At 38.8% G+C, this 14,674-nt stretch overlaps 1 protein-coding gene across 1 annotated transcript in view; it reads right to left on the reverse strand.

The window, feature by feature from the left end:
- LOC136875915 (fibrous sheath CABYR-binding protein) overlaps window positions 1–14,674 on the reverse strand; it is a 381,453-nt gene that overhangs the window by 181,185 nt on the left and 185,594 nt on the right. The gene's annotated exons all lie outside the window — the stretch shown is intronic.

Consider the following 14,674-nt stretch of genomic DNA (forward strand, 5'->3'; position numbering starts at 1 on the left):
AATCATGGACACTGACAGAAGGTTGTTAGAAAAAATTCAAAGCATTTGAGATATGTTGCTATTGCTGCAATGACTTTAAGCATTCAGATTAGAAATGAAGATGTTCTGGCACAGATGAGAAAGGAGCAGAAGATTATCAACGCCATGAAGACCCGGAAACTTGCCCTCTTTGGTCATGCGATTTAACACCCTGAGAAGTATGGTCTACTTTATCTTACCTTGCAGGAAAAAATATGTGTAAGATGAGGCCCGGGCAAAAGAAGGCTTTCATGGCTGGGAAACCTATATCATTTGTTAGGCCTTTCCTTAACAGCTCTTTCCAAATCAGTCATCAACTTGATGACATAGTCCATGTGATTGCCAACACCCACTTATAGACATGGCACTTGAAGAAGAAGAAGAAGAAGAAGAAGAAGAAGAAGAAGAAGAAGAAGAAGAAGAAGAAGAAGAAGACTGCATATGGTTAAAGGATACAATTACATAAAGGTAAAAATTACAGTGATATACAAAATGAAGAAGAGCTGTTATCAGCAATTCCAGTGAATATTATAATGTGAATAATGAATCTGTCAGAACTGAATGCCCAGAGATGTCAACCAGCTGATGGCTTCAGCAAGTCATGAACGTTACACTCAAAACATCTCAGTAGGCATTCCATGACTTTATGCAGAATGGTTTGAGATGCATCACCACAGTCACAGGAAGGGCTCTCTACATTCCCTACTTATGCTGCCAGAACCTGCATCTGCCATGAATGGTTCATATTCAGTTCAATAATGTCCAAATTTGTCATGCCAATCTGAAACCAGGACCCTCTTTACAAGTGTCAGAGATTAACCCTAGTTGGTCAGGATTCACTAATGCGCATTCTTCACACCAAGCTACCCATGCTGAACTGGGATTTAAGCCTACCTTCCATGAGGGATTTCTCAATTGTTATCCCACTCAATACTGCTGCATACAGTCCTCGAAAGACATAGATTTTTGCAGGGTGGTTTTTTTTTTCTCGTTCACTTATCAGGACTGTTCGCCTTTGAAGATGAGGACATATTAGACAAAACAAGAAGCCAGTTCAGTGGTGTGGATTTGATGCTGCCAGATACTTCATCAATGTACTGTGCAGAAGGATTTCAACTCTTTTAGTGTGCATGCTAATGAGCCATACCAGACTGCGATATTCTGCAACAAGATAAATTAAGTTAAAGGCTGTTATTCTCACAGCCTCAGCCTGTACCACTAAGCTTGTGTAGGATGTTGTTTCTTGCTTTGACCTTTGGTGTTGTTCTGCATAGATGTTCCTTTTATATTAGAGCATGGTCTAATACAACACACAGGTATTCTGAGAGAGTACTGCACCACAGTCGATGAGCTCTGAATTCTACTTGCGGCACTTAGCTGACCTGCGTGAAACAGCTGATCTTGACTTTGTCTGCATTAGGCTTAAGCCACCAGATGTTGAGGTAGTTTTTGGGTTGAGGAGATCTTGAGCATGTCTTCAGCAGTTCTGAAATCACTTGACTGAACTGTCAGCGTGTATGAAATTTTGAGAAACCATAGCTGTAAGTCTGTAGTTAAAAAAAGAAGCAGAGCAAGAACTAAACCTTGTGGTAAGCCATCAGTTAGTCTTTAGTCATCTGGTAATGCTACGAAGCACATTAAAGAACTAATGGTGTAAGGATATTTTTAACCAGCTGCACGCTGTCTACAACAGAAGACCAGTTCAGAGAAGACCACCATTTGTTTGGGGATGATAAGGCTCCCTACCATGAAGTGAAGTCTATATGCAAGTGGTCTGTGGATAAGTTTCTGGAAATGGACTGGCCAGTCCAGAGCCCTAACCTATATTCTATTGAACACCTTGGAATGAACCAGAGCAGCAACTTCACACCTGATCCCAACAACCCACATCACTAATTACACCTGCTATAGCAATGCAGGAAGAATGGTCTGTTATTCACCTAAGACATTTTGAAACCTGGTAGACAGTCTCTCTTGCAGAGTATGAGCTTTAATAAAGACCAAGGGTGAGCCTACCTCACATTAATGACCACTGCTGTATTGTAAATCCGACGAACTTTACAAGGATAGTTCTGAGTAGGTGGTCTTTCTTCATAATTTTCCAATTACTATTTATGTCCTCCTCTATAATCATGAGAGATGAGGGGAAATCATAAATAATAGTGCATCATACCACAATCATAGGGTTATAAACTACAATTTATAGGAAAATTCCCGGCTCTATGGCTGAATGGTTAGTGTGCTGGCCTTTGGTCACAGGGGTCCCAGGTTCAATTCCCAGTAGGGTTGGGAATTTTAACCACAATTGGTTCATTTCGCTGGCACAAGGCTGGGTGTATGTGTCATCTTCATCATCATTTCATCCTCATCACAATGTGCAGGTTGCCTATGGGCATCAAATCAAAAGACCTGCATCTAGCTAGCCAAACTTGTCCTTGGACACTTCTGGCACTAAAAGCCATACGCCATTTCATTTATAGGAATATTTACCAACTGAGCTCATTGCAGGATTTTCCTCTTTAAGTTTTAAATAAGAAATTCACTGTCACTTGCAAATCACAATTTGTACATAATTTTTTAAATGATGGTTGCATTCAATAGGCAGCATCAAATAGGAAACTAGAATGCTGCATTCTGACATAACTGTGTAGTACTGTTTTCCCTCCATTTACAAGGCGGGTTTGTAAGTAAGGTCCGTTTGAAAATAAGTACACAATGAAAGGTTATTTCAAAAAAGTAAATTTATTTTCAGAAAGTACATACTTCACTCTAGTTTTTGACATAGTTCCCAAGTTTGTTCAAACACTTATCATACCTTGTAACCAATTTTAAAATACCCTCTTCATAGAAACTTGCCGCCTGTTCCGATAACCAAGAGTTCACTGCCATTTTCACGTCGTCGTCATCATTGTAATGGTTGCCACTGAGGTGATGTTTGAAGTGGAGGAACAGATGGTAATTGCTCGGCGCAAGATCAGGACTGTAGGGTGGGTGGTCTAAAACTTCCCAGCCAAAACTGTCCAATAAATCGCGGGTCTGACCTGCAGTGTGAGGTCTTGCATTGTCATGGAGAAGGACAATTCCCTTTGTCAGCATGCCGCTTCTTTTGTTTTGAATCGCTCTGCGTAGCTTTCTCAGAGTTTGGCAGTATGCTTCTGTATTGATAGTGGTTCCTTGTTGCATGAAGTCGACCAACAAAACACCATGCCTATCCCAAAACACTGACGCCATGATTTTGCGCTGGGACAGAGTCTGTTTGGCCTTAACCTTTACAGGCGAGTGTGTGCGTCTCCATTCCATGCTCTGTTGTTTCAATTCGGGCGTGATATGCGAAACCCATGTTTCGTCTCCAGTTACAATCTGACTCAAGAAGCCGTCACCTTCTTCATCATAACGCGTCAAAAACTTCATCGCACCTTTTTTTTTGGTCCTTCATTAGGAGTATCAGGACCAAACAGGAGCACAGTTTCCTAAACTTTAGTGTTCAGAAACAATGTTGTAAAGCACCAGTCTCGACATGTCAGGAAATGCATTTGAGAGACCTGTTATTGTGAAGTGCCTGTTCTCACAAATCTTCGCATCAACTGAAGCCACCAAATCATCTGTAATCAAAGAAGGGCGACCGGAGCGGCCTGCATCATGGACGTTGTCACGGCCATCTTTGGATTGTCGTACCAATTACGCACTTTGCTTTCACTCATAACAGTATCACTGTACACTTCGCAAATCTGTCAATGAATTTCTGTAGCAGACAGGTTCCTTGCTGACAAAAACCGTATTACTGATCAAACCTCACATGCGGCGGGCGAGTTGATAGTCTTAAAAATTTTGAAAGCACAGAACAGAACCGTAGAGGTTAGCTACAGAGCTGAAACTGAGCAAGCACAGTTGATCCCGAGGCATGGCGGTACACGACGCACATGCTCATTGCGATATGTGCGCAAACTACTAGTGTCTATGACAAAACAGACCTAACTTAAAATCATGCTTCGTAATAAGTATACAATAAGTCTACGTGCTGATCTACAGGGTCTATAATGCTGTAACTAACTTCATGTTTGTATTTTCTTTCCCTTGTTGATTTTCACTTATACAGGTAATAAAAATGGAATACTGTAAGGTATTCTTCATGACTACGAGGTGGTTTTCTGTCATTTTTCATTTTCACACCAGGCAGACCTCATTTTTGCCACCAGAATGCTCTACGAGAAGTAAACAAGAACATGGTTGATTCCTTCCTTCTCCTAGTATTTTCCTGTCCCATCATTGCCATAAGACCTATCTGTGTCAGTGCAATGTAAAGCAAATTTTAATAATTAAAATAGAAGAAGACTACAACAACAGGTTGAGTTAGAAATGGAGACATGAAGAAAGAAACAGAAGTGGAGATTGAGGTGACTTGGACGTATTAAATACAGTATATGAATGAAGAAAGACTACTACTACTACTACTACTACTACTACTACTACTACTACTACTACTACTGCTGCTGCTGCTGCTAAAACATTTTCATTCTTCCCCTGAAGGGGAAGGTGGGCCTCTTAGATGGTAATGCCGTCTCTCAGGCCAGGAGATTTGTTACGGTGAAGGAGATGTTCGGAGAAGGTGAGGGGGTTGGCGGCCGTGACCTATACTAGGAACTGTCCCAGCATTCACCGTAGTGCAGGAGAATGGAAAACCACGGAAAAACATTTTCAGGACAGCTGACATTTGGGTTCAGCCGTGAGGTCCAGCCCTGTCTTGTCTCCCAAATTCAGATGCGTAGAGCCATGGCAACCCTTCCTCTGCTCGGTTGGCTGGTTGGAATGCAGAGCTGTTGGGCGAGTTGAAAAAAGGTGATGGAAAGAAATGTATTAACTACAGAGGTATAACTTTGCTATCACATGGCCTCAAAATCTAGGAATCCATCCTTGAGAGCAGCATTAGAAAATATGTTGAACCTACACTTAAGGAGGAACAACATGGATTTAGACCTCATAGATCAACTATAGACCTCATTTTTGCCACCAGAATGCTCTATGAGAAGTACTGGGAGAAAGGTAAAACACTTATAACTGTTTTTCTGGACATCGAGAAAGCATATGACCATGAACCATGCAGGCATATATGTTTGAGACATAAGAATGTGCCTGATGACATCATACCAAGAGTACAACGATTATATGATGAAATCAAGTGTTGAGTCCAGGTCCAGGTCCAGGTCCAAGTCCAAGTCCCAACTGACAAGCCTAACTTAGCACACGAGGGCGAAACACAGGCAACCAAGAATGAGTTAGCTGGAAAATTTATAATGTCCAATAACGGACCATTATATTGGTATTATAAATTTACTCATTTGGGACAAATATTTTAGGTTCCCTATGGGAATCAATATCTACATCATTTGATGGCCAGGCAGGCATCAATTTTTGAAAATGAGACATAGCTCTCATAGTGCATTGGCACTGCTGGTGGCTTCAAGTAGTCTATGCAGTGGCCTCCACGGTATGCACTAGCCTTGCGTCTTGGGTGGTGTGCTAAGTCCCAACTGACGAGCCTAACTTAGCACACGAGGGCGAAACGCAGGCAAACAAGAATGAGTTAGCTGGAAAATTTATAATGTCCAATAACGGACCATTATATTGGTATTATAAATTTACTCATTCGGGACAAATATTTTAGGTTCCCTATGGGAATCAATATCTATATCACAGGATGGAAGGTCAGGTTGGTTCGAAACGAAGAGTGGAGTCCAGTCCACTTCTCTTCATAATCGCAATGGATGATTAATCAAATTAAGTAATTTGAAAAATAACTTCTTATACAATCTCTATAAGTGTTGTGATTTTCCTATTCTTACTTGTACTACCATCTGTATAACTTTTGTTCACTTTTTTTTCCTCTTCATATAATCCAGGGATCCTTCCTTTTTGTCTTGTGTTTTGTAATGTAGGAAAATGGTATTAACCTTCGTAGTCTTTATCATTTTATAATTTGTCCATATTTCCAATAAAAAAGTAGAAAAGGAACTCGGTCGGTCGGTCGGTCAATCAAATTAAGTAATTAAGTAATTTAATAATAATTAATTTAATAGATATATACTTACCAGATATTGTAATAGGAGTTGAATCATGACTGAGAAATGATATAATGGATGCAGAAATATTCTCACGGAACTGGAGTGTGTTACATGTTATGAGTCTCATTATGATAGCCGTACTGGATTACAGAATGTAAAAGTTTCAAACAAATTTATTTAAAAAAAACCACCATTTCAATACTTTACAATCTTTAAGTTTAAGATACAAATATTATGTATATGTTAAAATGGGACATGTTTCGCTTAGGCTTTGTAAGCATCTTCAGTCATACTTAATCTAAAGCTAAGTCAGGGCCCCGAACTGGGTTCCTCATTAAAGTATAATACATGCATTAATACAAGAAAAAACAGTCATAAAAATCTAGTTTGTGGAGAAAGCGATGCTTAAATGCAACAAAAATTCAATAATGAACTTCTCATAGTATTATATGTACATGGAATGAATACTAGTATTCGCCTAAAAAAATCACAAGTTGGTTATTTGTAGAACGAGACACAGTCCTAATGATCTGATATACATTTGGATTGTACAGATTATTTGATATTAATGAAGTGTGGATTAATTAAAATATCGAAAAGTAAATCTTTGAACATTGTTGATTGAGAATCAGGTACGTAGAATTACAGTAGAGTTGTTAACTCCAAGTGGTTGCGTGATAAGGTCAAAAGGCACTTGAAGCATCAGTACAGAAGTGTTGTGTCTCCTTCTAGAATAATCTTTGTAATAGATTGTAATCGTGAGCTGTCTAGCATGGATTCAACAAATAGGGTGTTCAATAAAGCCTTAGATGTGGGAGAATTCGCGTGTTGAAAACTGAAATGAGTAAGAAAATAAATGTAAGTTTTGAAGCATAGATAACATTCCATTAATGAGTGGAAGTTTAACAACGCTTACCCCTAGTGTTGACAGAGAGGTGACTAGCCTTGTTGGTTGTTTGAGACGATCTGGCAGTTGTTATTCTACTGCTACGTGTATTGTAGGAGTGTGTCTGTGAAAGCGGAGAATGAGTCAGAAAAGGGGAGGTAGGTGGAGCATTGAGAACATTAGGAGTGGGCGGAAGGGGTGTGGCGTGAATCGGTGACTTGGGAGTGGCTACTATTGCGTTAGGGAAATTGCCGACGCGTTTATAGTTAAATATTTTCATGAAATTATTTGTATTTATGTTAAAGACTGTGAGTAATTTAGGGATTTGTTCAATTAATGGGCTATTTGTGTCGAGAAAATCATTTAGATTACTATTAATGTTATAATGTTGGTCTAGAAAAATGTAGGCATTTTCAAACTCGTTTATCAGTTTACTCTTGTTGACGTGTTTTATAATATGTAGGTCTTGTTCAATCGTGGTAAAGTTATGGCCGGTATCCTTCATATGATTGCTCATAGCGGAATATTTTCTATGTTTTGAAGCATTGTAATGTTCCAAATATCTAGTTTAGAAACTGCGTCTGATTTGTCTTATGTACGTAAAGTTACAATGGGCGCATTTGAGTCTATAAATTCTGGAATTCGAAAATTTATTGTGTACTGAATTTATGGTATTGGAGTTAAAAAATATATTACGATTCATGTTACGAGCTTTATAAGTGATTTTGATATCATTTCTTTAGCGGATTGGTTATATGGTATATAGTAAGGTTAGTAAAGGTAAAAGCAGCAAAACTTGTTTTTTCGGCTTTTTCAGGAGTTAATTTTCAAGCGGCTTTTAGTTTGATTTTACCTATAATTTTATTGACCATATCTGGTTTGTAGCCGTTGAGTTGAGCTAGATCTTTAATGTAACCAAATTATTTCTTTCTGTAAGCATTAGAAAGTGCTATTTTTAGAGCCCTGTGAATTAAACTGTAAAAAGTCGCCTGCTTACCACGATTGAACAAGACCTCCATATTATAAAACACGTCAACAAGAGTAAACTGATGACTGAGTTTGAAAACGCTTACATTTTTCTAGACCAGCATTATAACATTAATAGTAATCTAAACGATGTTCTCGACACAAATAGCCCATTAATTGAACAAATCCCTAAATTACTCACAGCTTTCAACATAAATACAAATAATTTCATGAAAATATTTAACTATAAACGGGTCAGCAATTTCCCTAACGCAATAGTAGCCACTCCCAAGTCACCGATTCACGCCACACCCCCTCCGCCTATTCCTAATGTCCTCAATGCTCCGCCTATCTCCCCTTTCCTGACTCATTCTCCGCCTTCACAGACACACCCCTACAATACACGTAGCAGTTGAATAACAACTGCCAGATCGTCTCAAACAACCAACAAGGCTAGTCACCTCTCTGTCGACATTAGGGGTAAGCGTTGTTAAACTTCCACTCATTAATGGAATGTTATCTATGCTTCAAAACTTACATTTATTTTCTTACTCATTTCAGTTTTCAACACGCGAATTCTCCCACATCTAAGGCTTTATTGAACACCCTATTTGTTGAATCCACGCTAGACAGCTCACGATTACAATCTATTACAAAGATTATTCTAGAAGGAGACACAACACTTCTACACTGATGCTTCAAGCGCTTTTTGACCTTATCACACAACCACTTGGAGTTAACAACTCTACTGTAATTCCACGTACCTGATTCTCAATCAACAACGTTCGAAGATTTATTTTTCAATATTTTAATCAATCCATGCTTCATTAATATCAAATAATCTGTACAATCCAAATGTATATCAGATCATTATGAGTATGTCCCGTTCTACAAATAACCAACTTTTACTTTTTTCGACAAAATACTAGTATTCATTCCATGTATATATAATACTATGACAAGTTCATTATTGAATTTTAGTTGCATTTAAGCATCGCTTTCTCCACAGACTAGATTTTTATGACTGTTTTATCTTGTATTAAAGCATGTATCATACAGTAATGAGGAACCGAGTTCAGGGCCCTGACTTAGCTTTAGATTAAGTATGGCTGAAAATGCTTACAAAGCCTAAGCGAAACATGTCCCATTTTAACATATATGTAATATTTGTATCTTAAATTTAAAGACTGTAAAGTATTGGAATGGTGGTTTTTTAATAAATTTCTTTGTAACTTTTACATACTGGAGTGTGTATCGTCGAGATAGGATAGGAATGGTAGGAGGGGGAGTATTCGTTCTGGTGAAAGAAGAATTTGTAAGCTACGAAAAAGTTAAGGATGAAAAACATGAAATTCTGGGTGTAAGGCTCATCTCTAAAGACGATAGGCAACTTGATGTCTTTGGAGTGTACAGACCGGGAAAGGGTAGCGCTGACGCCGATTCAGAATTATTTGATAAGATAATTAGCTATGTTGGAAATGATATGGAAAGGAATGTGATAGTAGCAGGTGATCTCAATTTACCAAATTTCAATTGGGAAGGTAATGCGAACGACAGGAAGCATGAACAACAAATGGCAAATAAGTTAATATGGGAAGGGCAGCTGATTCAGAAAGTGATGGAACCAACTAGAGAAGAATATTTTGGATGTGGTGCTGATAAAACCAGATGAGCTCTATAGAGAAACCGAAGTAATAGATGGTATTAGTGATCACAAAGCTGTTTTTGTAGTAGTTAAAAATAAATGAAAAGAAAAGAAGGTATTAAAATTAGGACTATTAGGCAGTACGATATGGCTGATAAAACAGGCATGAGGGATTTTTTAAAAAGCAACTATGATCACTGGAAAATGGTAAATAAAAATGTAAACAGGTTCTGAGATGGGTTTAAAGCAATTGTTTGATGAATGCAAAAATAGGTTTGTACCTTTACAGGTGGTAAGGGATGGTAAAGATCCACTATATTATAACAGAGAAGTAAAGAGACTAAGAAGGAGGTGCAGGTTGGAACGAAATAGAGTTAGAAATTGCTGTGGAAGTAGGGAGAAATTGAAGGAACTTACTAGAAAACTGAATCCAGCGAAGAAGCCAGCTAGGATAACATGATGGCAAGCATAATTGGTGGTCATACACATTGTGAAAAAAATGAAGGGTATGGATAGGTACTTTAAGGCAGACACAGGTTCAAAGAAGGACATTCCAGGAATCATTAATGAATAAGGGGAGTGTGTATGCGAGGAACTTCAAAAGGCAGAAGTATTCAGTCAGCAGTATGTAAAGATTGTTGGTTACAAGGATAATGTCCAGATAGGGGAGGTGAGTAATACTAAAGAAGTATTAAAATTTACCTATGGTAACAATGACGTTTACAGTAAGATACAAAAGTTGAAAACTAGAAAAGCAGCTGGAATTGATAAGATTCCTGGGGATATACTAAAGGCAGTGGGTTGGGATATAGTACCATATCGGAAATACTTATTTGATTATTGTTTGGTTGGAGGAGCTATACCAAATGAATGGAGAGTTGCTATAGTAACCCCTGTGTATAAAGGAAAGGGTGATAGACATAAAGCTGAAAATTACAGGCCAGTCAGTTTGACATGCATTGCATGTAAGCTTTGGGAAAACATTCTTTCTGATATAGGACATGTTTGTGAAATTAATAACTGGTTTGACAGAAGGCAGTTTGGGTTTAGGAAAGGTTATTCCACTGAAACTCAGCTTGTAGGATTTCAGCAAGATATAGTGGATATCCTGGATTTAGGAGGCCAAATGGACTGCATTGTAATTGACCTATCTAAGGCATTCGATAGGGTAGATCATGGAAGACTACTGGCAAAAATGAGTGCAATTGGACTAGAAAAAAAGAGTGACTGAATAGGTGGCTATATAAAATAGAACTCAGAGAATTAGAGTAGGCGAAGCTTTATCTGACCCTGTAATAAGTAAGAAGCGAATTCCTCAAGGCAGTATTTTTGGACCTTTATGTTTTCTTATATATATAGCAATGATATGTGTAAAGAAGTGGAATCGGAGATAAGGCTGTTTGCAGATGTTATTCTGTACAGAGTAATAAATAAGTTACAAGATTGTGAGCCGCTGCAGGGTGACCTCGATAGTGTTGTGAGATGGACGGTGGGCAATGGTATGATGATAAACGGGGTTAAAAGTCAGGTTGTGAGTTTCACAAATAGGAAAAGTCCTCTCAGTTTTAATTACTGCATTGATGGGGTGAAAGTTACTTTTGGGGATCATTGTAAGAACCTAGGAGTTAATATAAGAAAAGACCTTCATTGGGGTAATCACATAAATCTTGATTTGTTCTGGGTGATTTCCGACAAAAGAGTAGCGTTACAAGAATGTTGCAAAGTTTAAGCTGGGAAGACTTGGGAGAAAGGAGACGAGCTGCTCAATTAAGTGGTATGTTCCGAGCTGTCAGTGGAGAGATGGCGTGGGAGGACATCGGTAGACGAATAAGTTTGAGTGGTGTCTTTAAAAGTAGGAAAGATCACAATATGAAGATAAAGTTGGAATTCAAGAGGACAAATTGGGGCAAATATTTGTTTATAGGAAGGGGAGTTAGGGATTGAAATAACTTAGCAAGGGAAATGTTCAATAATTTTCTAATTTCTTGCGATCATTTAAAAAAAGGCTAGGAAAACAACAGATAGGGAATCTGCCACCTGGGCGACTGCCCTAAATGCAGATCAGTAGTGACTGATTGTTTGATTGATGAAGTTTCAAAAGTGGTTAAAAGAAAGGATTCAACAACTAAAGCCCTGGTTTTTGCTTAAGATGTAATGGTGTGGGGTGAGACGGATGCAGAGGTACAAACTAGAACAGATCTCTGGCAGGAAGCTTTTACAACCTTAGGTCTCAAAATCAGCAAAACAAAGACAGTTGGCTTGGTGATGAGTACAAACTCTCCAACTGTTCATTTAAGAATTGGAGATGAGGAGATGGATATTGTACACAACTTCCAGTATTTAGGTACTGTTCTGTCATCAGACAATACCATACAACAAGAGATTAGCAACAGTATACAGACAGCTTCCAAATTCTATCACAATGAACTTCAAATACTTTGAGATGAAACATTTCCGATAGTTTCCAAGATCAGCTTGTAAAAAAATATATCTAGTACCTATACTGACATATGGCCTGGAAGCAGCAACACTTACGGGACCAACAAAGAGTCATCTTCAAGCAACAGAAATTAATTTCCTCCATTCTTGTCTACAAAAACAAAGATGGATAAAATAAGGAATGTGGATATCTGGCAACAGCTTGAATTGGAAAGAAGCCTGCTGGAGATTCTAGAAATGAAGATATTGCAATGGTATTGTCACATGAAAAGAATGGATCCTCACAGGACTCCTCGAACATACTTTGACCACAATGTTCCTGGGAAGAGACCAAGAGGAAAACCTTGTGATGTTTGAGAAAAACAGATACTGAAGGACCTTGAAATTAGAGATGTGAACTGGCGTTGCATATATGAGCAGCATCTGTGGATAGACAGGACAAACTGGAGGAGGCTCGTACACAACCACACCAGGTTTGCTTGGAGCAAAGAAATAATGATGATGATGATGATGATGATGACGACGACGATGACGACGATTATTTAATCATAGCAGATAAGTGGAAATTATGGCTAAGAGTGCGTCACGCCACAATCCTGAGGTTATGAGACATGTTTTGTAGGAATATTCACCACATGAGGCCATTGTGGGATGCTGAGACAATCATCTACTCTCATCTAAACAGAGGAATAGAGATACCTATGCTGATAATCTAGTCGAGTCTTCCTTTGATTACTTTCACAGAAATATCCTGGTGCAAATTCCTCTAATATGTGTAGCAGTCATTTCTCAGCATGGGATTTTCAATCTAATTCTCGTGCTGAGTATTCGTGCATTTCTGCCATTACCAACCAATGCTATATGAATGGATGTCTTACCTGACCTTACATTAAATATGTAAGGCATTGGATAAATTCCCCTTCTTTGAGTTAAACTGCTTATTGTTTATCCTTGTATCCTGACAGAACCAGTACTGTATTCTCTGCATTTAATAGTTATATAGTAAGCCTGAAGGTCAGTCTATACAGTCTAGAGTGACTAGCTCAGTCAGTCAGTCAGTCAGTCAGTCAGTCAGTCAGCCACCACTGATCACCATTTAGGGCTGTCGCCCACATGTCAGATTCAGTGGCGGCTGGTGGTTTAAAAGTTCAGTGGTGCACAATTTTTACCATTGATATAATATGATTACAGGCTCATTTTCAAATCCAGGTACAGCAACAATACTTTTTATTATTAAAAATAAAACAAACATTTTACATTTCTATTTTCAGGAATATTACTACAACCCAGTAACATTTTTCGTTTAAAAACCATATTGTAATAAAACACTTTGAGGCAGCCTAATTCCGGTATTGTATCTGGTTTTGAAATTAAATGCTGCATGGTCCTACCCATTCGTTTCCCCTCGGATTTGTCTTTGGCAGTCCATTGCGGAAACGGCCCAGACATTAAAGACTGCACCGAAATCATGATCTGGCAAAATGCCACTAACTGATAAAAACGCACAATAATAAAAACACACACGCTGACACAAACATTTACACAGTGAAATCAATAAGCTATGTAGCTTGTACGCACATAACAAAGCTCACAACTATACTGAAAGAAATGGGGGTTTTTATTTTCAAATTTAAAGCCATTCGTCAAATATCCAGCCACGAGCTGAACTTCCATCCAATGTCACTAGGTGACATCCCTGTTCTATAACAGACTCTCACATAGAGCGCCAATGGTCTCTAGCGACTTTGCTACTAGTTGGTTACGTACGAGCTCGGCCGACTAGATCCCTCGCTGCGCTGCAGGGAGCTAGAGTGACGCATCAAGTTAGTCGTGGTAGGAGGAGCCAGGCTGATAAACCTCCATTTAAGCAATGTATGAGAAGCCACGCCTATCTTTTCCTCTCCCCGCGCACCCCTCTGCAAGCCTAAAAGTACCCCTCTGACAGCCCAGGTTTCATCCTGCCTCAGGTTGACTCTCTGTTGCAAACTTTCCGGTTCCTGCAGTGAACATCTAAGAGTACCGGCTTGTAGTCTCCTCTAGTCAGTATTTGCTCTTTCCAGCTCTTGAAAGGTTTGTCTTGTTCAATGAAAATACAGTAGTTGAGTAATCCAAATAATAAAACTTTACCTAACATAAAAAAATTATGGGGGTAGCGCAAACCTGCAACCTTATGGAGAAACCGTCCCTGGTCAGATTCCCTATTGATCGTTCACCTAGTCGTTTCTTAAATGATATCAAAGAAGTTGAAAATTAATAATGGCGTATGGATTCAACAGAGGCCTGGTGGAGGTCTTTTGAGTTGATGTCCTACAGGCAACCTGTGTGTCTTTGAGGAAGGGGCCCTACCTAAGATGAATTCTAATGTTGACAATGGCACAAACACTCAACCCCTGAGCTAGAGAAATCAACCAATTCCATGGCCTGGTTGGGAAATTAACCCAGGATCCACTGGACAAAAGGCCAGCATGCTAACCATTTAGCTATGATCAAGAACTTCTAATGCCTCCCTCTGTTCTTTTAGAATAATATTAGTAATTAAGCAATTATTAAACACCATATAGGGATCTATAGAGCTTCCCATCTCAGTATCCTACACCAAACATTTAATGAAGCACTCAGAATTTTCATATAACCATACATGAAACAATATCCTGCGTAGGT

This window comes from Anabrus simplex, chromosome 6 (assembly GCF_040414725.1).
Source record: "Anabrus simplex isolate iqAnaSimp1 chromosome 6, ASM4041472v1, whole genome shotgun sequence".
In the NCBI taxonomy this organism is placed as follows: Eukaryota; Metazoa; Arthropoda; class Insecta; order Orthoptera; family Tettigoniidae; genus Anabrus; species Anabrus simplex.